We start from the raw sequence: 25490 nt of genomic DNA on the forward strand, positions 1-25490 counted from the left end.
TGTTCTCATTAAATTGGAGAAACAAACATGTCTTGTAGAGATTTTGGAGACACCCCCAGTCTTCATTTCATATGTAAGTCCCACATTTGTCTGAAGTCAGTGAGGCAAATGAAGATTAACCACACATTTTTCTGTTTGCGTCGTATGTACATCTGGGCTTCCTGTAAAAATCGGAGAGAACAAAATACCATCGGAGCATGTCCAGGATTACCATCATCTCCATGGCAACTGCCTCCTCCAACCTTCCTCTTTCCTGGTCTACTCACTGCTTGGATAATTTGTGGCACTCGCTCTCGTACACCATCTCATTCATCTCCCATCTCTGCTGCAGCCTGCAAGAATCTAAATTCTGAAATTGCAGAGTGTTATTAACTAAGATTGACTACAGCCGCTTTCACTGATCGCTATTCTGATGTGCTTGCTTGACTTGCAATCTGGCCTCACTCACCAACGTCCTCTAACAATAGGACTGGATCTTCAAGTCACATGGAGTCAGGCAAATTATTATTATTATGTCAATTTCTGTCATACAGCCAATTTGTTGAGTTTTGAAGTAAAAGGAATCTGGAGGTTTTTGTACTGGATTTCAGAATCAGTATTACATGCCTGAAACCACATTTCATATAATAATAAATCAACAGGTACTTCTATTATTAAAATATTTGAAAAAAGACATCACATCTTTTCCAATTTCCTAACTACTGATCCATTCAGTACATTAACTACGGGTATATTGCCATTTTCATGGAAAATATTTGTAACTTTTTCATCAACAAAGAGACAGGAAACACACTAAGAATAATGAGAGGTACAATTTAGTATAAACTTACATGCAAGGAGTCAAGGACACAGTTAAAAAGCAACTTGATGGTTGCTTTTGACAAAGTGTTTCTCGAACTCTCCTAAGGCGAGGTCATATAACTGACATCTTGCGTTGTCTCCAGTGTTGCCACAGTTACCTTGAAAAAGTAACTTAGTTACTTTACTGATTACTTGGTTTTAAAAGTAACTAAATTGCGTTACTGATTACTTGATTTTAAAAGTAACTAAGTTAGATTAAAAGTTACTTTTTTAGTTACTTTCAGCAGCTGCCAATAACTCCATCTCAACATAAAAATAATGCAGTAGAAACGGAGTTCCAAATACTTTATTGAAAGTGCATTTTTAACATGAAAATAAAGTTTTTTTTTTAATGAAAAACAAAATAGGCAGTCTCTCTTGACTTCTTGTAACGTAAATACTTTTTATAAAACAAAAAATAAAAATCTATCCAGGTTGAAAATGAAAATCCCCTAAATTCCTCTATTGTTTGTTTGTTCCGCTATTCCAGTGTGTACACATGTATCAGTTTAAATATTTATTAGTAGTTATTGACAGTTATAAATGTTTTTTGGTTGGTTTGTTTTTTCTCTTCAAAATAAGGATCAGGAAAACAAAAGGTTGATAATTTAATGTTAAATATAAATATTTAACCTTAAGACAGACACCAACACAATTAAACAGAATATTTGCACATTGTGAAGTATTTCAGAAACATAAATTTAAGACATGAAATAAACCTACCGTCCAGCCAAAAGAAATATGAAGCCACCTTATGGAACAATAAATCTATCAAACACATTTTAACCACTTAATATATGCAAAAATATTTCCAAAAGTTCATTTCCCTTTTTAATCAACAATTTTTGTATTTAACAATTTTTTTTTCTTTTGTCATCACTTTCATTTTTGGTTAATGTATGACATCTTTTTTTGTTTTTTTAATCTGAGACACGATGATGACCACAGAATCACTACTGTTTATATTTTGTTTTTTGGGCTGTCGTAATCGCGGGCACGTCTCAGTTCTCCTATCTGCTGCTCATGCTAGTTGTAGACATTGACAGGGAGCCACAAACTGAGAAATGAGATACTTGCAGTGTGCTTTTAGCTTAGCTGGTGTGTTGGCTGTGGGACATACCTGTGTCGTTTGAATCCATGCATTGGATCGTCACGGGAGTTCTTCTTTTTGGCTCGCGCGCAGTACCAACGCGAGACATACAAGTGCACCGAGAGGACTCGATAGCCATGGGAAATACCGAGATGTACGGCACCGGCTTCTGCTAACTGTCTCCATTTGTATGTTGTCACTCGTTGCGCGCGCGCGCGCCGTGTCGCGAGCACGGAAACACGGAAGTAGCTTGAATGGTGATGCTACTGAAATGTAAACAAAACAAGTAGAGCACGGCGCAGAACTCTTGCTATTGTTATGAAAACCATAAAGCCTCACTCGCAACCGATACGGTCGTTTAGCTCCCCTTGACGAACGATGGTTCGGTCGAATCGTTTTTTTGTTCCACCCCTACTGAAAACGTAACTTGTCTGACGTCACTCCCCCTGGCGAGAGGGCGGAGACGACCTCATCCCATAATGCTTCACGGACCAGTTGAGGATGGAAATAAATTATTTTTTTATACCACTTTTATGGTCCATAATGCACACTTTTTTTGTTGTGTTGTGTGCCTGTTGGTTAATAAAACTAGTAGTAAAAGTATCATCACTTTTGTTTTGAATGTGCAAACCATTCATGACCAGACCATGGCTGAATTCAGTGTGGTGATCAATGACTTCTGCCTCATCTTCGTAGTTAGCAGTAGTTGTTTGTGACTGTTACAACAGTCAGATAGGTTGCCTTCTTCATGAAAATGTGGAGTAACGCATTGATTCTCTGGACAGTAACTTTAATCAGACTACTTTGTAGAATAAAGTAACGCGTTAGACTATTAGTTACTTTAGAAAGCAGCTTTTTTGAGTAACGCGTTACTAAGTAACGCGTTACCGGCAACACTGGTTGTCTCACAGTAACGTGATAATGATAATACAATATCAGAGAGAGAGAGAGCGAGAGAGAGAGAAAATGAACAAGGTCTCCTTTCTTATCCTCGCAGACTAAAACAAAAGATTATATTAGGCTACAATTACCATAGAAAACATTTTACAAGCGCAAAAAGTATTCCAGAAAAAAAAAAAAAAAAAAAAAAAAAAGCTTTACACATTCCAGTTCTTAATTCCACACAAAACCACTAGAATCCGTTTTTACTCCATGTCTTGGTTCTGCCTTGCATATGCTCACAACTTGCTGGCACATCAAAACCTTAAGTAGCAGCAGTAGGGGTAAGGAAGAAGGTATTTTGAAAACACCTCAGTGAATGCCTTGATATAAGAGGATCAGACATGCAAGAGCGGAATCAGGCCCTTAATTGTTCCACAGGAGAATAAAGGGTGACTTATCATTTAATCCCTCCACGGTCAGTAGAAGGGTGATGAGGAGAGAATAAGCATGTGTTTTTGAAATACATAAAGGATGGGGGTCACTGGGAAATGTTGTCAGACAAAGGTTTGCGGTTTGGGAGGATGTGTTTAGTATCGAGTAACATGGGAGGGGGAAGGAATGATGTAAATCAACCTCTTTAGGGCCTTCACAAGACAGCCTGGTGACACGTTGTGTTCTATTTGTCATTATTACGTAACTGTTTTGACCCATTGTGGCTACAACGGAAGTCACGTCAACTCGAGTCTGTTTTGACAACTTGTGAGTGACATTTAGTTTTTAGTTTCATTGAGCAAGAAAAGACTTGATACTTCACTCGAACTTGGGAGTCAAAAGACTGAATTGACTTGAGACTGGAGGACTTGACAGACTTCATTGTTGTCCTTGATACGAACAAGCACACCCTCTAATATCACATTTTTTTGGTCATGTCACGCGGGTTATTACTGTTGCATATTGAAACTAAGAATTTTTTAAAACATTGAAGTGCAGAATGGAACATTTTTCATCTGAGGTTCACAGCCAGACTACAACAGTGAAATTTGCTTGTCATTTGACGATCCAATAAAATATAATTAAATTCCATAGAAGCTGCATTCTTAAAAACTGTTGTACTTGACTTGACTTAACTAGTTTGATATGAAAGATCAGGATTGATTTAACTTGGTACTTGACGTAATTTATCAGAGGGCCTGACTTGAAATAACCTGTGACTACACTTGGTTTCCTAAAACAAAATTACTTGGGACTTGCTTGAGACTAGAAAGTTCAACATTTGAAACTTGCACATGAGTGACTTGATCCCACCTCAGGTAGCTGTAAATGGAGGCTAAAGTTACGTTAATTGATTATTTGCAGGAATTGGCAGAAATTGAGCATCCAAAGTAATACATTCATGACACACATTCAATTTGTGTTACTTAGTCTGGGTTAAATGGATATTACCATTATGAAAAAATGAAAGGGAGGAATTTAATGGTCTTATCATATCTGAGCTCAGGAGCGGACGGAAACTCCTTAAGAAAACACATTTGAATCATGAATCGATAAGTGTGCCCACAGTTTCAGAACACTTTTGAAAAAAGTTCCAACAGCATTGAAAAATGTATAACTGGGTGAAATGAGCGCCATCAGGGATGGGAGGGGGGTGCTTCTTGGTGAAGAATAGGGAGTCAAGGTTATGGGATGTAATTATATCTGCAAGAATGAAACATTTATTAGACAGATTGAGAGTTTAAAAGTGCACAGACACTGAGAATATTCGGCTTAACTGGAGGGAAATTAACTGGAGCCGACAAATCAAATTGATTTAGCGTATGTATACACACACGTTACTGGTTATGGTAGACTTGGGTGGCTCAGAATGTAAAGGGGAAGAAAGGTCATTTAAAATACTGTAAACCACAAATATAGCAACGTCGCCTGCAATGTTGTGTCCTTTAAACATAGATAACATTTTGCACATGAGCTGGCCGCTGGAGTTTGTATCGCCAAGCAAATTGGGCAGGCACTGTGCCTGCAATTGGGGTCTTGATCCTGATCACCCGGGCGTCTGGAGCAGCCAGCTTCACGGTCACGTTTTCTGCGGTAAAAGCCGGTAGCCAAAAAAGAATACATGTGGAAGAGCCCACAGGGAGGATGACAGCGACCAAGCCAAGAAGGAATAAATATCCAGGAGGACAAACGAGCAGGTGGTCAAATGCAGTGGCAGCCGGGTCTCCCTGTTGGGCGCCTCGCTAACCGGGAGACAGGGAGACACTGGAGCCAGTGGGCCCCTAAAACAAATGATCCTGGCTGGAGTGGCAGTCCCCCCATGCTACTGATAAGTCCTTTTTTGGTCGCCATCACAATATGCAAATCACAGGGGGTAATTGTGCGAATGCTGAGAGACAAGCATTCCCACTAATGCTTATGTGACACAAAAATGTAGTTGCTAAAACTGCACCTGATAGTAGCACTATTACTCACTTAACTATTTCTCAATCTCCCATTTTTTTCTGCTGCATGGGTGGCACCTCGATTCATTTTCTAAAAATAATGTTTTGGGGGTAACGTAAGAATTAATAATAATGTTATTGTTTTAATAAACCCAGAAATATCTTTAAAACGCTGATGAACATTAAATCAGTTATTTTTTTATTTTTTTTTCTTAGTTTAAAACTCTACTTTAAAACTGTGGCATGGCAATTGCGGCCTATCATGTTGTCCATCCTGTTTTGTTCACAGTGGTCTGTTTAGTGATTACCATGGCTGCCAGGAACATAACGCACACAAAAAAAGCTTGCTTTTTAAATAATGTTCTCGTGCTACCCTTTTCCATGGGGTTATGCTGCACAGCTTCCAATGAAGTCATATCAGCTAAAGTTTCAGGTCTGGTTGTTTTATCTTGTGGTTTTCTTGATTAAGAGCAATGCTGCTTTTTTTGTTGACACTTCGCAACACTAATAAAGGCATTGATATCAATGAAATGCTTTATTTATGCATTGGAAAGTTACAAACAAAATAACAAAAACATTTTTGTGTTTGCTCAGCACATTTCCCATTCACACAATTTCATTTCTAAAATGGCTCCATGTCACAACATTGTTCAAAGTAAAAAATTGCAAACAACGTTTATTTACTATAATATTACAAGATGGCCACAGACTACAGTATAATACTTCTGCCTGAATGCAGGTCTGTTTCATTATGAGATGGCTGGGGAGATAAATGTTCTCGATGCTGCGGCCAATGTGTGTTTTTATGGAACAAGACTATCTGACTTGTGAACATAAAACACTGTATAAAAGCAGAGTAGCCGTGATACGTGCTCTCAAATTAATGATTGTGGATCGCATTTCCTCTGGGGAAAGCATTATAAACAACAGGCGGAGACTGGCTTTTAGAAGAACTAAGGTCTTTCCATCTAAGGAAATATGCTGCTTTGCTTTAATTGTGTATAGAGTAGAGTTTGGACAAAACCAACATGCAAAGTAGAAGAGAATAAGTCCTCAAGTATTTAGTATTTAATTCATGCTGTAAAAGTACAAATACAAATTTAAAAAAAAAATGTATTGGTGAGGAATTAAGAGTTGCTCTAAGACAGGGGTATCATGCTCATGTAGTCACCTTTCACATTGGTAGCTATTGGCAATGACTGTGAAACTGTTTAAAGGCTTAGCGGCCTCATCATATCATCACACATACCAAGTTTGAATGTCAAAGAAGTTTGTTCAATTACTGTTTGTTTTGTATTAAAAAAAAAGGTGTTTGTTTAATTAACAAAATGTTTGCAATATAACAAGGTTTGATTCATTAAAAAATAAAATGTTGAGACAATACACTGATTCTGAATCAGTTTTAACATAAATTTACCATACATAGCTTGTGCAAAAAAAGCTACTCATAGCTTTTGCATAACTTAAACGCCACATAATTTGTGCTAAAAAAAAAAAGGTACTCACAGCTTTTGCTCAACTACTTATCGCTTTGGCATAACTTAAGTGCCACATAGCTTGAGCAAAAAAGCTACTCATAGATTTTGCACAACTTAAATGCCACATACATAGCTTGTGCAAAAAAGCTACTCATAGCTTTTGCTCAACTTAAATGTCACATACATAGCTTGTGCAAAAAAAAAACAACAACAAAAAAACGACTCATAGCTTTTGCACATACTGCAGCTTCGCTATATAGCGTGACGTCATCAGCAAGCACGTCAGCCACCAAACGAAGGACCCCAAAACAATGAGCGCAAGCAGACACGAGCCTCTCAAGGGAGAGGATGTGTATTTATTTATTTATAAGCACTTTGATTTCACGATTTAGTTAATTTTCAAATCGTGGCACTTTAAATGGATGAATTAATTCGATTTATCGCCCAGCCTTAGACATAAGCAGTCTAGATTAAAACCATGCCTATTATTCATCAATTGATTAAGAGGTATCTCCCGTTATGTTTTTCCATAAAGCAGTATTTCAATATTCAATGTACAAATAAACGTTCACAGGCTGTTTAACATCCAAGCACATAAAGAAAAATAACTTACTAAAGTGAAAAATCAGCAATTATTAATTTGAACCTGGGTGTTGCCTAAAAGCATAATCACAGATATAAACCCGATACGGTATGACTTTCCAGTTTGAGTAATAACAAGCCTTGGAAACAATAAAAATTGGCAAAGACCAATTTAATTTCTTTACAGATGAACACTGCAATCCATACAGTATAAAAGGTTATTGTGGTCGTTTTAATGTTTTGTGTCAGCCCGCCACTGATATCTCCCCTACTGATCAGGAGCCATTGGCACACCATTTTTATTATGATTTTTTTTCTCCTCAATTTAAAATTTTCGAGTGCTCTCTATTTATGGTGTATTACCAATATGGCTAACGGTGAGACTCCATCAAGCTGTCTGGCACCTGCGGACATGCGTGGAAATTGCTGCAAAACTCCTGTCTAAATGTAAATGGGTTCCAATAATTATCTTTTGTGAAACCTGTTCTCATTGACTCCTCTTTTTAGGGGGTTCACTCTTTTCCCAATTAGCATAATTGGGATTTAATGCCCACATATGCTTGTTAAAAGGGGGTTCAGATAAGGATGAACTGCATTTTCAAAAGCAGAGCCTGTTTGTACGTACACTCAATTTAAGCAGTGAAGCATGGTTTGGTTGTGAGAGAGAGAGAGAGAGCAAAACACACTATAGTTTTTGTTTTTGCTTTACTACCATCCCTGAATGCATTTGTCTTTCTGTAACTCATACATACACAGACATATGCACAAAACCATCTCACCATGTGACATGACTCATGCTCTGATGCGCTGCAATTCTCCTTTGTATTGGTAAGTTTAAACATTGAACAGAGCAATATAGTGACTTTAAAAGACTATATTTTATTTAACATTGAGTTAATATGAGGTTTGAAAGATGGGTGAGAATCTAGCCAAAGGCCTAAATATTTAAATTCATTCACTTTTTCTAGTATTGTGCCGTCACAGAGATCAATGTGCCAATTTTGTGGTAAAAGCAAATAATCCGGTCGTGTGCAAAACAATGATGCGATGCCTTGTTTAAAAGATATTTATTATTAGAGAGAGAACCATTTTTGGAATTGATTAAAATCAGATTGTAATGATTGTCAAATCTATAGGAGATCCGAACTAATACAAAATTTTTCTGTGTTATCAGCATAAAGATGAATCTGACAATCAGAACAGACTTTTGTGAGGTTATTGATGAAAACAGAGAAATAGAAGAGGGCCTAAAAATGAACCTTGTGGGACACTTTTGTGAATAATCTTCAAGTCAGTTTGGCTACTCTAAAGAGCAACACATTGACTTCTCTGACGAAGAAGAGCTGAAAAATAATGAGTCAGTAGAAAGACCAATAGCATTTCATTTATAATGTCAAATGCTTTAACAAGATCAATGACTATACCTGCACCTGTAGGCATATTGTAATCAGATGCTGATTGTATGTCATTGGTAAATTTACAAGACATTTATTTTCACTTTATATGGACTTCTTCTTCTTTACAAAGAACATGTCAGCTAATGAAAGATGGTCATTGAAGTATGTTACTGACACAAACAGCTGCTATTTGTCAGTAAAGGGCTGCTTTCAATGCCCTCTTATAAAGACTTGGCCTCTGGGCTCCTGGATTTAGGATGTGATAAGGTAATTGCCCAGTGTTTGGACAGAGATTTTGTTGGTCCTCCATCTCTGGCCCACTACCAAAGAGGTTAAAAACCATCAGTCCAGACAGAGATTAAACATGTATATAGGATCAGATAGCCAGCCCCTTCTATATCAAATTATCTTTCAATTGCAGAGGTCATTTTACCTCCTTATCAGATTACAAAATCATCTTGGAATGATCAGGTATGTAAGCAATGACAAGTAGAAATTAATCTCTTTGGATGTTTTTTTTTTTTTTTATGACTCCTTTACAAATATATTTCAATAAATGACCTGTTTGCTCTGCTTGCAGTCTTGATTGGATCTGCAGGTTCTCGATAAAACGCCAGTCCACTTTGAACCCGCCAACATGTTCTACACAACTATGTGGGACTGAGTTTGGGTCTACTTGTTCCACACAGAAGTATTTTTCAAATCTTAAAGCCCCATCGCTCCAGGCTTTACTGGATTTTGACTGATTTTGCAAAACCCACAGAATATTGTATTCTATTGCTATAAAAACGTGGAACCTACCAAAAGAAAGATTAGTCTCTTTCACCAGGAAAAAATATATTTCTATCTGTTTCTGTTTTGCAGCAATTAGCATTAGAATAAAGCTATGTTTCATCATGATTCACAAATCTGTTTAGAACTGTGGGGAAATCAACCTGTTTTCAACATGGCCCTGCTTGATCTCTTATATTCTGATGCCACCCGCTGGCCGTTTTTTGTAATAACTACCATTGATTCACCCGTTCTCTGCAGTTCAGAGGCTGCATCAAAGCCTTCTGTATGGTCCAGCATAAAAAAAAAAAAAAATCATGAAGAACGTATAAATATATCTTTGGGACACTTAAAACATTTAGAATAGAACATATGTATATGTTTTTGGGAGCAAATTAGTTAACCAGTGGTTGAGTAGACGCACCAGTTAAGCAAAAGCCCAACTGAGGCAGTCTTTTTACTTTCTGGACCTGAATTTTCCACCTCTGTGATGGTTTTATAGGCAACAGTATATGTTGCGTTGATGTTTCCCAAGTGTTCCAGAAGGGACCAGATTGTTGTAGAATTGGGATGTTCTCAATGAAAACACAGACCTTTGTGGCTGATCTTCCAAGACCAGTTATTGTCTAATGTTCTTGTCCTATGTTGTTCTTTTTTTTTTTTTTTTTTTTTAACTTTGCTTAAACATTCCTCGGTTCCTATTCACGTTGAGCTCCAAGACACAACTGTGCGAACAATGTTATCAAGCAACGAAAGTGTATCAACACAGGCTTGGAGATAGAGTGGTGTGTTTTTGTATGTTTGTTTAATGTAAAGGTGTGAGGAACTGTAAAATGGGCATCATTTTTCCCAGTCAACCAATTTCTTGATTATAATGCTTTGTGACTCGAAACCCATGTACGTATACCAAAGCTACTCTGTAATAGTTCCCCACAAGACATTTTCACCTGCAACCTCCTTCAGCTATCTACCATTGTTTGTCTCATTGGTACTACCCCAACGTCTGTGGAAGTGAAGCAGTGGCTTAGGTTTTATGGTAAATTGCAGTGAGATAAGAATAACCAGACACATTATCTGGCATGTGGGGGGTGGGGAACTGCACTGGATTTGTGTGTACTTACATTGTCCTCCTATTGTTCTGCTGTTGTCCCGAGGGAGCGTTTTCATATTTCATTAGAACCACAGGGTGCCATTTAAAGATGATATTCTACAGATCAATATGAATGAGTTTTGTTATTGGGGACTTGACCCTATTTGATGTAAGTGCCCTGCTGTGTATGAATATGGTTTGAACTATGAGCATGCAGTCAAATCTCATGACAGGCTCCAGGCACTGGTCTGGTTTCAATCTCCAATAAGTAAATCACAGTGTAATACCTGTCCCATGTCATTCCTCTAATACATTTTTGGCCGGAATATAGACTTCTGTCAAAGGTTTCCGTGAAAGGTACAACACCAGTGGTGGCAGACATCAGGCAAGATCTGTCCCCCTTGTCGTGACTGTTCCTTTTTGGCTAAAACAGGGGGTGGAAGTTCCGGATTGAGTTACTCTGATTTAGAAGATTGCATAGACTGACGCGCCAGGATAAAGGATAGACACGCCGTGTTCGATGTAACCCTAGCTTGTTGCCAGTCTCCAGGTTAATTAGTAGGATTAGAGGGGCAGCTGTTCATTGCTTGTTCGGAGACCAGGTTACACCTGAAGCACAGGTAGGTGTGGGATTTTCCGTGTCGCATAAAATTGCTACACGGAACGCTATTGTTTTGTTTTTAGGACACATCCATGTAATGGCTTAGAAGCAATCTTTCATGTTTTATGATCATCTTTACGCTTCCCCACTTTAACATCGCACAATATTGTTTTACATGCCTGCTCATTTCGGTTTGAAGAAAACATTTTAGCACGCACACAACATACAACAATCCTGATCTGAAGGGCAAATTTTTTCGCAAGGAGAGGATTAAGAAGATTAACATTTAACACATTCACTGCCAGCCCAGCAAAAATGCATTATTTGACGTCTTTTTCCGTCAATGGCAGTCAATGAGTTAAGATGAGATGTAACCAAAATTGACGGATTTTTAAGCAAAATTTGCCTTAAAAAAAGAAAAAAGGAAAAAAGGATGCTGCAATATAATCACAAAATATATTGGCACATTGTGTTTAACACATTCACTGCCAGTCCAGCAAAAATGCATTATTTGACGTCTTTTTCCGTCAATGGCAGTCAATGAGTTAATTTGCAACATCTTTCAAGGACTGCTGTGCGCACCAGCTGATAATGCATGGATTGATGTTATCATACAACTACTCAAATAAAAAGTGAAAATAAAGTTGTGAGGGTTGGTTGGTTGTAATTAAAGTGACTCAGTGGTTCTTAACCTGAGTTCGATCGAACCCAGGGTTTCAGTGAGTCAGTGCCAGGAGTTCGGTGGAGGTCAAGACAAACACCCAATTCAAATGATTCATAATTTCCCCACTTGACCATCACTGCCCGATGACCCGGTGATCACGCTAATTGCTGGGCCTATCTGTGCTGAAGGAATGTTGCATCGCTCAGTAGTCGTATAATTTGTTTATTATTGTAATCTATTCATACTAACTAACTCATTGTCTGCTTACATAATAGCACATGCATCTGTTCGATACTTTGGATTTTTTATTTTATTTTTTTTGTGCACACAATACACTTGGCTTTTTCTGTGTCACTGACCCCGTAAATGAAACGTCTTAGTAACTATGACAACTAGACGTTCTTTTTATACTCACCTGAAATTCAAAACTTGAACAAAGTCTGTGAAAGAGAATGTGGCTGGACTACAAAGAGGCTGTTTGTGCAAGTCTGGCTAAAACAATGCCCGAGGGTGCTCTTTGTGCTTTCCAACAAAGTATGATCAGGTTGTCTCCATTAGCTTATTTTTCTCAGCTGCTTGCTTAGTCATCGTCTACATTTTCTCAAATTTTCTTCCCCATTCCTTATGACAGCATTGGAGTACTCAATAAAAATCATTTTGATTGGATCACATTGGAAAAGGAAAGAGGGACAGATTTGTGTATTGTGATTTATGTTGATAAATTGGAACATTATTGTGGTAAATTGATTTGAAATTAGAACAATTTGGACTACAAATTGTGAGTTTCTACTCTTCTGTTGCTTCATTTTCTGTTGTCCTACTGTTTTACAACATGGACTAGATGGATTAATTTAGGCCTGGCTTGAGTCCTGTGTATTGGAGTAGACTTCTTAGCCTACTGGGAAACAATATGTGCTTTATTTTCTCTGTGGCAAACAATACAAACCTCAGCTACATGTGAATAATCCCTGACTTTTTTAATGCGCTAATTAATTATGGATTCATAATCTTGTTAAGAGCTTTCTTTAATGATCCAAACAAGTAGGCATATCCATTGTGTAAACAAGTTGCTTGCATAAGTTCATATACAAATTGACGGTATGAAGAATATCTGGAATGGTATTTGTCACTAAAGTGACAAATGCCTCTGAATGCTGTGTTTAAAAAAAAAAAAATGAATAGAAATAAAAAGATGAAGATAAATGATTTCACAGCTTTTCTATTCTGTTAAAAAAAATAAAAAATAAAAAAAAATATATAAAAAAAGTCATGAACAATTATCACAGTGTTGACAAATGTGATTGTGTTTGATACAACGTACCATTGTATGTTCCACAAATAATTATTGGTAGATTGACAGCTGTTTAACAAGAAGTACAACACTGTACAATATGGCAGCACATCACATACTTGTGGTTTGGCACTTTCTTTCAATATTATTATTTTTTTTTTTTACTTTTTATTTATTTTTAAGGTTCAAATGCATTTATAATGGATGTCAATTATACTTGTATTTCCTATCAGCCGCAAATAGCAGGTTTCCACTGTATATATGTTAGTATTCACTGAGGAAATTTTCATTTTAAACACCGCTATTAAGACACTATATAGTCTTTTTTTTTTCTTTTTATTGGAAATACAAATCAAAAGCCTGTACAGTAATGACGGAGGCCATGTACAGTACTAATGAGTGAGCATTCCATTAATTAGAAAACTCAAGGATGTGAGAAGGATGGAAGATGGTTGATGTGGGGCTTTCTAAATGATCTGGTTCTCAAATTTTGACCTTCTTGTCCGGCCTGGTCACTTCATGTCCTCTTTGACTTCACTTGAGATGGATAAACCGTCTTAGTACGTGGACTACTGGCATCATTGCTAGTAAATTTAAACTTACAGAAGACAAAGCAATTACACTAGTTATTAATTATACAGAGTATATAGAGGCTTAAGGACGTGAAGAACTTTAAAATGCCCAATAATAAGTAGGGATGAAGAATCCTGTAAAATGAAACCTTTTTATATTTTAGCCTGCGATTGACTAGTGACCAGGTCAATGTGTACCCTACCTCTCATCCAAAAGACAGCTGGGCTACAAAGAGGCCATTTGCAATTGGTAAACATGGTGACGGATTGAATGAAGATCATGTGTACCAGTGACTTTTTTTTTTTTTTCCCCCTCCCCTCCCTGCAGCTTCCCTTTGGCTGTCTCTTATTGGAGAGTTTGCTTTCTTCTGAGCAAGACCTCTGTGTTCAGGTCAGTGACCATACAAGCGTCATGACAAAGCATAACACTTTGTAAGAGCAACTCTCTGCGGGTTCCCTTAATGTTGTCACATGCATGACATGATCAGCACCCAGACAAGACATAAAAGCAGTCTCTATGGTGCAGCTATGTTCTATCTCTGAAGACACTTTCTCAAATTAGAGAACAACTCTACACATTTTGATAGCTTTGTAACCCTTGTTATATCATCCACAACCTTTAATTGTACCTCTAAAAATTATTTATGTTGGCATTGCTAACAATAACTTGCCTAGATCCAACAGTTAAGCCCAATGTTGCCCTCGTGCCGTTGCTTTAAAGTCCTAAAAATATATGCTGAGGCATTATCATTAGTTGATGATCTTGGACTAGTATCATTTTCCAGATATTCCAGATATGATTTTATACAAAAATACTGTGTAAAAAGATATCGATGTATCGCACAACAAAAAATGATATCCAAGAAAATACAACAATGAATTATAAGGTGATGGAAGTAGCTAAAATTTACCTCATCACAATGATGAGGTGAGAAATTACATTCACTGCTGCCAGTTTGCTTAATATTATTGAACTAAGTTTTGCTTCAAACTAAAGGCACTGTTCTCAGAACTGAAGCTTATCATGGCCTAATGTGTGAAACTTTAATGGTGTGAAAAGCGAAGCACATTTATTTTAAACCACTGTAAATGCAATCGAGAAGGAAGAATTTGATTAAGAAGGGGGCAAGTGAGTCAGTGTGCCGTAACCAGAGGCCTGTTGCAGCTCCAATAAGTGGAACGAGAGTGAATGTAGCACTCAGCACTGGCATTTGGCTAATCCCAATTTTTTGTAATGTAGTCTTCCCTCCCCCATCTTTCAATTATCATTATCACAAAATGAAGTGAGGCCCGAGAAGCTCCACGTGCTGCAAAGTTTTATCCAATTACTCGCTCCAAAGCTTTGTATTTTCATCTCTATTATAGATGAATTTTGATGTTACTGCAATGTCGTTTTAAGTATTTTCCTCATTGCTTTGATATACAATGAACCAACAGTCAAATACTGTGTGGACATGGACATACAATTAACTCCTTACAATAATCAGAATCATATTTTTTTTGTTTTGTTTTTACACGGTAAGAGGATTTGCGTTGATTTTCCATACATATGAATGGCAAACCCAATTTGTTTGAATCTAGATAAATGTGGGGATGCTTGCAAAAATTGTCTTATTTTGTACAAAACAACCTATCAATGATTTTTTTTTGTGGGTCATTCATTTCACTTAACTTCTTGGTGTTAAATTAATAACCCCCAAAAATTGCATCGATCCCTTTTGACTCATTTTGGTTATTTTTGACCCAACTGATTTTAGCGTTCACATTTTCAGTCACATGGGTGAAAACCTGACAACGGTAGTGAGAGAGGACTTTAAACTGAAATGCATCGTACCCAAACAGAGAAGGGTTTTGGTGATGTCAAATGAAGGAAATACTTGTTTCCTTCAGGGGTGTCTTTATTTTAGTTTGAACACTTCCAAAATGTCGCGTAATAATCAATATTTGTCTCATTCCAAGTCAGCAAAAAGGCTGTTAAAAAAAATGCTCCACAAAATTAGAAAGTTGCTCATCAGATGAAGTTATTCATTAGCAAAACTGCTCCTCAAAGAAAAAAACAAGTTATTTCAAGCTTTATAACAAGTTCTCTTATTAGGCACAACTGATTGTTGCAGTCTGTTACTTGTTTTCTCACAAGCCACTGATCATGCGGCTGTCAGAAATATTGCTTGTTGCGGTTTGGGATCTGCCAGACCTCATACAGTGATAGTGGTGGAACTTGGCCTCCTTTCCCAGACATTTTAGTTATTATTTGAGGTGACATAACGTCCTACTATCTTCCATGGGGCTGTTATAGACTGATATATGGCTTCCTGCTATAAATCTTGTTTCAACATTTTAGAGGGTGTCGTTTAACAGAGTCAGTTTGAACATTTTTATTTTTTTTTAACAGAGGGACATCTTGCAAGGCTTCAATAAAATTTTGAATGACACAATTTGAATAAAAAAAAAAAAACTACTTAATTGTTTTTGTGCCAGTATACATATCACAGTCATTGCAAGTGACAATATGAACAGGCTAATTCTAACTTTGGGCATTCACTCCTGTCATAGTCAAGAATATTCTCTGCTATTATGATAAAACTGTGGCCATTCTTAGCTGGGTTCACAAGGCCCACAATTAAGGAGATAGAATCAACTCCTCTGGATGCTAAAGAGACCTAAATTGTCTTTTCACTCATTAACAAGCAGTTGTAGCGCGTCCGTATCTGGCTCTGACTGGGGAGGCGGGGGTTAAAGGGTATCCTGTAGAAGAAGCCGTCAAATCACTGATCCAGTATGCAGCAGCCGTTGGTACCCTTTGGTAAGAACTATCAATTACGCATCTACAGAAGGGCTATGTCTTAATTGTATAGTGGGTCTTCATCAAATATGGATAGACGCCGAGCGGTAATTACTTAAGAAGACAGCTCGAGTCACTTAGCTGTCTGCACCCAAAGGCAATGAGAGACAACTCCAAGGATGGAAAGAGCGTTCACTCTGCTCTTCAACTCTCTCCATTTCAAGCTTCCACCAAGTCGGCATCGATCTCATCAGCATGGATACCTTCTGACAGGAAATCAATTGGAGTCTTCCTAATAAAGCACTTCTCATTTTTAAGTTGTACTTCTTCACCGCCTTGGGAAGACCATGAGAGGACTGCTTATTTCATGTTTGTAAGGAAGACCTTTAAATCTGAACTTTTATTTTATTGAAGTGTGTGAATGTGCGGCTCCTATTTCAAAATAAGATTGCTCTGCATTGTGTATAAAAGAGAGCATAATAAAGTTTAAACAATGTACATTCACACTGTTTTTCGACTTCTGTGTTCTGTCTGCTTTTGGCTTCCAATTGTGCACATCACATGACACATTGGGCTCTATATTTTTGGACAACGCAGGCTCACTCAGGCATGCAAACTGGAACATCTTGATTTTCGCGCCGGTGAAAGTCTAGATTAGTGTGTTTGGCAATTTGGCAGTCGGCTTTGCGTCATACTGGGCATTTTGGTGTACCAAGGCCCCAGCGCACCTGACAATTTGGTGGCTGAAAGTAGACTAAACTTTATGCCTGCTTGATTCACATGCCAGGCTGTGTGTGCCTGTGAATAAAACCCTTGGCTATGTTTACAGTAAATTTGCTATGGATATTGTCTACTAGAGCTTTTTAGTGATAGCAAATACTGAAGCCAGTTATTTAAAAAAAAAAAAAAAACAGTACATTTTTTTGGGATAAAGATCTCAACATCAAATTAAAAAGGTTATAACTAACCTTGACTATTAATAGTACTTCAGCAAGATGTCACATTATATAAATCAATTACTATTTTATAAAATGGGCTTATTCAAAGTTCTGACTATATAATCAATGTGAGATGGTTGAGTGATAAGTTGCTAACCAAATCACCCCAAGGGCAGCTCTGGTATTGTGCACATCATGTTAAGATAAATTTCTCAAGCGGAGAAAATGAATATTCACATTTAGTTTCTTGCGCACTCCAAGTATCTATCTAAGGTCTAATTACCTTAATTCTGTGGCCAACAAGCTTGGCTACGCCTAATCCTTTTAACTTTTACAACCCAATAGTAAATCTTTTCACAAAGCAAGTTCGGAGAAGATATGGCTCGATGAGTTTGATGTGAATGACCTGAAGGAGAGACTACAACAGCAGATCTTCTTATCCATTATTAGGGACCTCTTGAGAAATGTTGTTTTGGATGAATCGATAAAATGCATACACAAACGCAAACCAAAATCTTGTAGATATTATTCCCAGTAGAATGGATCGTGGAGCTCTTTTTCCTTTTCTTTTCTTTTTTTCCCCCTCTTACGTTCACTTGTATTGGCCGGGTACTATACCATTCTGGTGGCCATGGTTAGGGAATATTTTTGACAACATTAATAAAAACAAAACAAACAAACAAAACATTGTTGTGAGTAGTATCATTCATCAATACAAACAAGATTCAAATACCGTATTTTCCGCACTATAAGGCACACCTCATTATAAGGCGCACCTGAATGACATATTTGAAAACTTTTTCCATATATAAGGCGCACCACACTATCAGGTGCACCGCATTATAAGGCGCACCTTCAATGAATGACATATTTTAAAACTTTTTCCATATATAAGGCGCACCGCATTATAGTCTGACAACTCCATTCACTCCCAAAATGAATAAACAGCTGTTTTGTTATTTTCTCTGAGGTAAAGTATTGGTATTAGCTAGCGATCCAAGATGGCGGGATGCGCGTCACCGATCCTGCAGGGTCACCGATAGCGTCTTGACAGTGAGACCTGTTGCGGCTCAATATTGATCCACGTATAAGGCACACTGGATTATAAGGCGCATGGTCAGCTTTTGAAAAAATTGAAGGCTTTTAAGTGTGCCTTATAGTGCGGAAAATACTAGTTTCTGAAAGACATCCCCTACTTTTGTAACATAGTGCTCATAGTTGAACATTTTTCTGAAAAATGTATGCCAAGAAAATGTTCCCAAACTGTATTTTTGACCATCTGCAGACCTTGATTAACTACTACGAAATGCCTTGAGAAGGAACTGATCTAGGGCAGTTTGGCAAGGTTTTATCCATGAAGAGGTTTTGGATTAAGGGAATCGATGATAAAGCAAACATCACATTGAGCCAAATCTCTGCCTGCTATGGCTCTCACCCCTGCGTATCAAAAAAGTGACATGTGAAGGAGAGCAGAGAGTGCAAATGTGAGGTGCTGAAAGTGAGAGAATGAGGATGTAGCCGCAGAACCATCTGGATGCTTTGCTTTTATTTCTGCTCTCAGGGAATCATAGACATACCTTCATTGCAGACACAAAAAGTAGGAGCTGTAATGTATTAGTTTTGTGTTTAATAAATGTCATCTATTTTCGGCTTCACGGCCTACTTGGGGGGTTGAATCGGCCACCAGAATAGTTATTTTCATAGGTTGCAAACTCGGTGTAGTTTTAAAGGGACCAACCCCCCCCCCCCCCCCCCCCCCCAAAAAAAAATAAAATAAAATAAAAAATAAATATATATCAGTAGTTAAATATAATTACATGATAAACATGTCTCTTTTTTTTTATTTAACCTCTATGGTCTTATCCTAATAAACTTAATTAACTAACTAATAAACTTAATTAATTAACTGCTAAACCCATACAAAAAGCTTGATGCCGTGTTTCTTGCCATACACACGTACAGTGGTACCTTGAGCTAGGGAACTGACTTGAAAGTTTTTCAAGATTTGAGCTGTCATTAGGCTAATTTTTTGCTAGACTTGTGAGCTCAAATTTGAGTTATACTGTGTGTGCTATGCTGGTGGCAGTGAACACAACTCAACTCAGGTCACAATAGCATCACTTTGACAAATTGTGAAAAATCCTTCAAAAAGAGGCTCCAAGCTTTTAATGCCACTCGCATTTGAAGTTTCCTGTCAAACTAAACTTGAAAACAAAGAGAATCTATATCATGTGTATTTAAAACAACAATAACTTACTTAATTAGCTTTTCAGTCCACTAGCTTAACGCTAATTTGCATCTACTGTATGATACGGTTCTTTCATGCTTCAAGCAATAGATGTTTCAAGCATATATTCTTGATCCTTTGCATAGACTGACTAATATTAATTATGTACTGCTGACCTGAGTAGCCTAGTGTGTTCTGTCTCAAACTTAATCAAGTGAACATAAGTGGTTTAGATGATGGATGGATGGGTGGATGGATGGATGGATGGATGGATGGATGGATGGATGGATGGATGGATATTATGGAGAGCCATTTTTGCTTATTCAAATACACATTACAGCATTGTTTCATTGTTTTTAGGGAAAAGGCTCGAATTGATTAATGAAGCATTTCCCTTCATTTTATTGAAAAAGTAACATGATATGAGTGCCTTCAGTTACAATTGTCTGCGATTGGCTGGCAACCAGTCCAGGGTGTCCCCCGCCTACTGCCCAGAGCCAGCTGAGATAGGCTCCGGCACCCCCCCCGCGACCCTTGTGAGGAATAAGCGGTCAAGAACATGGATGGATGGATGGATGGAGTTACAATTGTGGTCACAAATTAAACTCATATCCTAAAGCACCACTGTATTTATCTTTAAAGGCATAAAATTACAAAAGAGACACTTCATTCATGGGCAAAAAGTGCTGTGACATCTAGAGTGGTAAACCCATGCCCAGTTTCAATTCAATTTGCATAAAGCAGACCATTTACATTTTGATCACTACTACTTCTACTATAACTGCTGTAAAAATTCTAATAATAAAAAAATATTTGATATTTTATTGCTGATAAAATGTAGCACCTGAATCTAACTGTCGCCCCCTCGGTTTCGGTTAAATAGTCCAACTGATTGAGTAATTCATTGACTGCTTGTAAACTAACCGTAGCATGTAAAGACCGAATGTCTTCTGCTTCAAAGCACAATTGACCTGATGGAAAAGTTGGAGTGGCGGCGGGGGTAATATTTGAAAAGATGAAAACATGACATCAACTCTGCATTATTGTGGCTTACCACTGTTTAATTCTGAGGTTGTTCTCTGGTCAATTGTACTGCCCCCACAAGTAATGCGTTTTTTCAAAAATAACTGTTGGAAATTGCAAATATTAACTCTTTGACCGCCAAAAACGTTTAATGACGTTTAGTAAAATCACGATGTATGCCGCCATAAACGTTAAGTGACGTCAACTACTTTTTTTTTTTTTTTTTAATACATCAGTGGTCAGTGCAACGTCCAAGTGCAGCACAACCAGGTCAATGAGTTGTGAAATCAAAAACACCCACTAACCATGGCCAGCAGATGGTAGCTGTAGCTGCTCGGGCCCTAACTAGAGCTGCGAATTAAAATGAAACATGACGCAATCTGATGAAATATAACGTTTTCAAGGCTGCTGTAAATGATCAAAGCCTTTGTAACATTAAACCTAATTTGACGGAGCGTCACTAAACAAAACATATTAGTATCAAAGTCACTGTTGTGGAGAAAATATATCTTTTATTTTCAATTTTCTCTCAATGTCACTCAAATGACCTATTTTCAAATGGTGATTACTAAAGAACGGAATAAGGTAGAAACATACTTTTTTTTTCTAATGAAAGAATGGAATGCAATCTTTCATGTGGTACCCATGTTGTTTATGTAGCAAAAGAACACAATATTCTGTTTGCTTAGAAAAATTAGTTAAAATGCTCGAAATCTGCTGGCAGTGGGGGTTGTTTTTTAATAACGTGTGGTAGTAAAAGAGTTAAATTCCCCCACGATTCTGTGAAAAAAAATTTTCTTCTCAACTGCTACCGTGTTTTCCTTAATCGCACACGCCTGCGGTCCCCAGGTGTTAGGTTCTTTTCTGTTGAGAAAGAGAAATTCTTTGAACTCCACTAACCAGATACATTTTCTTTCTCCCTCAAACTAGGCCGACAAAAAAAAAAAAAAAAAAAAAACAGACAAAATCTAAAATAGTGGACCTAAGTAATGTGGTGTGACAAAATAACAGGTCTTAAGTTGTCTGAAATCCAGGACAGGGTAATATGGGGTGCCAACTGACGTAGGCACACACCCTTAAAAAAGCCATCAGTCATAATATTGAACCTCTACTGCTCTTCTGTTTATTGTTCTTACTTTGCCTTCTTTTCTTCCCTTTGATGTCCTGCCAGAGTTTCTTATTTGACAAATGGTTCTCTGGGATATTCCTTTGAAAATAGCAATATAGAATACAGACTAGAGGACATAACAAAAAGGAAGCAGTGACGTACTGTACGTACAGTCACTTTATCAGGCCAAAGATTATAGGAAGCCTGTAAAGCCCGGACAGCACAAATTTGTATACAGATCTCTACCAAAGTCTGCAATACTTAAGTCCTGTCTCCCTCCCCCTCAGTGATTTCTGGACTTTGTAATACTTCATTCTGACACGAATTACTCCCTTTTCTAGCAGATGGCCCAGACATTTGAGACCTCAAACTGAGATTACCCTCAGACCGGTGGACGTCTGCATATCTTAAGTGCCAAGTAAGGCCCTGAGAAAGTTGCAATTTGTGAGAAAATTGTCTTTTATGTGAATGACACTCTCATTTATCTCATTGATCAAGAAACTCTCACAAGTTTTAAACCAAGCAGAGACCCAGCTGTGACATGTTTCCTACATCTTGTCCAGCAAACAGACAAGCAATTTAGACCATGATATTTGAGAAGATCCTGTATATGGAGACAACAGAATCATGGCAGATCCTCTATGAGAGGGGCGGAGAAGCAGTGAGAAGAGTGGAGAATCGTATCCTTTAGAAAATCATGGCCTGGGTTTTCTCTTCTCAAGTTCCAGTCTCCCCCTGCTCCCTGTGCTAAGGAAATACTGTACATCTACACATCCATCGTTGGCATTGCTGATTTATGGCAACAATATAGAAAGAGAATCCTAGTTTCCCTGCACGTGTTCTTTATTTATAGCCAACAAATTGAAAAGTGAGCTCATCTTCCAACTCTTTGTTTCTTCTTGTTCAGGTTTCCGCACCTTATGCGACTATCCATTATTTTCAGTGATACATCTGGAAAGAGTTACAGTCACCTTTCAACCACAAGGAGGGAACATCAGTTCATTAGAAGCATGCTGATTTGGGGAAGATGTTAGGAATGAGAACCACAGTGGGTGGCTCTGAAATAATGTACATTGCCAGCAAGTTTCAAATATTATGAAGCAATTCACATTTGATGGGTTTGATGGGTATTCTGCTTATTTTTGTTTTATAGTGAGTAATCTGTCTGCGTTTTCAGTTGGGTCATTTGGGTCATTTGTGACTGTGTTTTAGGATGTGTCATGGGGTGATTGAATTGTTATGATCCTGTATATATTCCTTGTCACAGCTGTTGCTGTTGTTTTCAATTGCTATGCAGTTGTTGTTTCTTGTGATGATGAAGTTGCCAGTTGCTATGCATTTGCTGTGGTCCTGTAATGGGTACAATATCGGGAAACTAAAAACTGAAGGTTATTTGTACTTTAGTAAAGAATTTACTGCGTATAAAGTTATTTATACTGATTTTGTACCACTAAATCTTCCCATCTAATGCATTTAGCAAAACAAAATAGAAGTTTCAAAATGCAGTGCAGAAAGTTAGATTGGCATGATGTGATTTAAATAAGAAATTAAAGCAAAACTGTCCGAGATTGTGTGATTCACCACCGCCTCCTTGTCACACTGTGTTGCAAGTAAACACGTTTCTCTTTTTGCTGTGTGCGTTTCATTGTTCTTAACTGTATTTTTGGCATGAGCTCACGGCTCAGCGTGACCGCCATTCATGTTTGTTATAAATGAAGTGCGCATCTCGAATTCAAGGTGCATTATGGTAGCGGCGTGGTGCATTGTGGGTAGGCGAAACTACCAAACGGTCATTGAAAATGAATTGGATCCACTGGAATCCCCTCTGATAGTAACGTTTCAAACGCTGGAAAGTTGTTGTTTTTTATTAACATGCATAGCATGTGGTTTACTGACATCGGGGAAGTTGACTTGCAAGCTTTAAAGTGTACAGTTATGCAAAGATTGTCACCACTCTAATCTCCACCATTCAAATTGATAGCGTAGTTGGTAGCCTCGTTTTTTCCCTCGCGCATGCGCAAACTTAATGTGCACTTTGCTTATTGCGCAGTCGCACGTTACCCTGCGTGTGATGCATTCAGGGACCTTCCGTAAACAGGAGTGAATGTGTTCTTTTTCTGTTTTATTGTAATTAAATGTGAAAACAGTTTACTTAGGAATAATGTTAAAACTAAGACACTATATGATGATCACTTTGCCTAAAAAATGGAGCTTTTATTTTCTTTCTTTTTTTTTATTCTTTTTTTTTTCTTCTTAGAATACTGTATTTTGTTAATGTAAAGCAAGGCTACAAGGATTCGCAATGTGATTCTGTATTTGTCCAAGACTAGGTGATTCACCACCACCTTCTACTGTGTTGCAGTTTTGCTACATTAAAAGAAACATCTGCTATAAAAAGAAAAAAAAGAAAGAAAGAAATTAAAGCAAATTATCATCATAAACTGTGATGCCTGATTTTGAAGTGCTAGTTTCTGTTAGCACATTTGTAGAAGTTGTGGATTTAGTCTCACACACACTCACACGTACCCCAAGTGCACCCCATATTCCCAAAATAATAAATAAATACTATCTAACTTCCATTTGTCTGAGCTATTTTTGGTTCTTAAAATGCAGCTCTTTTCCACTAACAAGTACGATTTGCAGTAGCATAGCCTTGGGGGAGCAGACTGCAGGTTTCTATTCTTCCAACCTGCGACCTTCTTCCCTCCCTCTAGATACACCTTGTGTGATACTGAAGGCAAAGAATGCTGTTAACTAGAGAGATACCCTCAAATACAGATACAGTAGATTGTCTGTATCCTGAGCCTTCAGGCTCCAGATAGCCAATAAAGGTAATCCTCCCTCAGCGATACAAGCTGTAGTAGATGGTTTATACCTTTTTTTGGCACACGTGTCAGGTGTGCTGGACATAACGGTATGGATTGGAACAGAGTGAGGTTATTTTTTGCTGCAGGTAAGAAGAGAAGTAAGAAATGCCTTTTGTATATATCCTTCAAATGTTCAAACCAGCTAATGTTGTGTTGTCCGTCATTAAACCAGAGCGAAATGTGAAATAAGCATGCCGTGTGCACTAGTGTTGTACGGCGGAGGCTTCCAAGCAGAAGCGAGATAGCAACCACCATCACTCACACTCACAGTTTTCGACTTTGCAGAGCCCTTACTGGGAGATAAGGCTTTGGATCCCCTTGGCCCTACAGTTTGATCAATCTGCAGATTTACAGCCAGCCCTGCAGCACACTGATGAAGCGTAAGAGCAGTCAATTCTGCTCCACTCATAGGAAACTCTGCTCTCTATCTCTCGCTCATGTATTGATATAACTGCTGAATTAATTCCTTGCTCTTTCTGGTTTTCAGTCTGGAATATAGAGCGGATGCCTGATTTTGTTTTTGTTATTCGCAGCCATATTTCTGTTTGGATTTTGTTTTCCTATTGTGAGAACATATTGTAGTGAAAAGTAGTTGTTCTTTTGAATTTTTAGTTAGATAGCGGAATATGTTGAAAGGACATTTCAGGTCTACTTATTACTTAATTGGCAGGTGCTGTTCATTTTCTATACCAGGGATGGACAACGTAAATGCTCTGGGTTGTGCCTGTTAATCAGTTTCGTTGTTCTGTACTCTATGCATGTGCAATGACTGACAAAGCATTCCGTTCCATTCCAAATTAACCCATCAATTTTTTTTTTTTGTATTTTTTTTTCCATTTTTTAAAGTGCAAA

This window comes from Festucalex cinctus, chromosome 10, assembly GCF_051991245.1.
Source record: "Festucalex cinctus isolate MCC-2025b chromosome 10, RoL_Fcin_1.0, whole genome shotgun sequence".
In the NCBI taxonomy this organism is placed as follows: domain Eukaryota; kingdom Metazoa; phylum Chordata; class Actinopteri; order Syngnathiformes; family Syngnathidae; genus Festucalex; species Festucalex cinctus.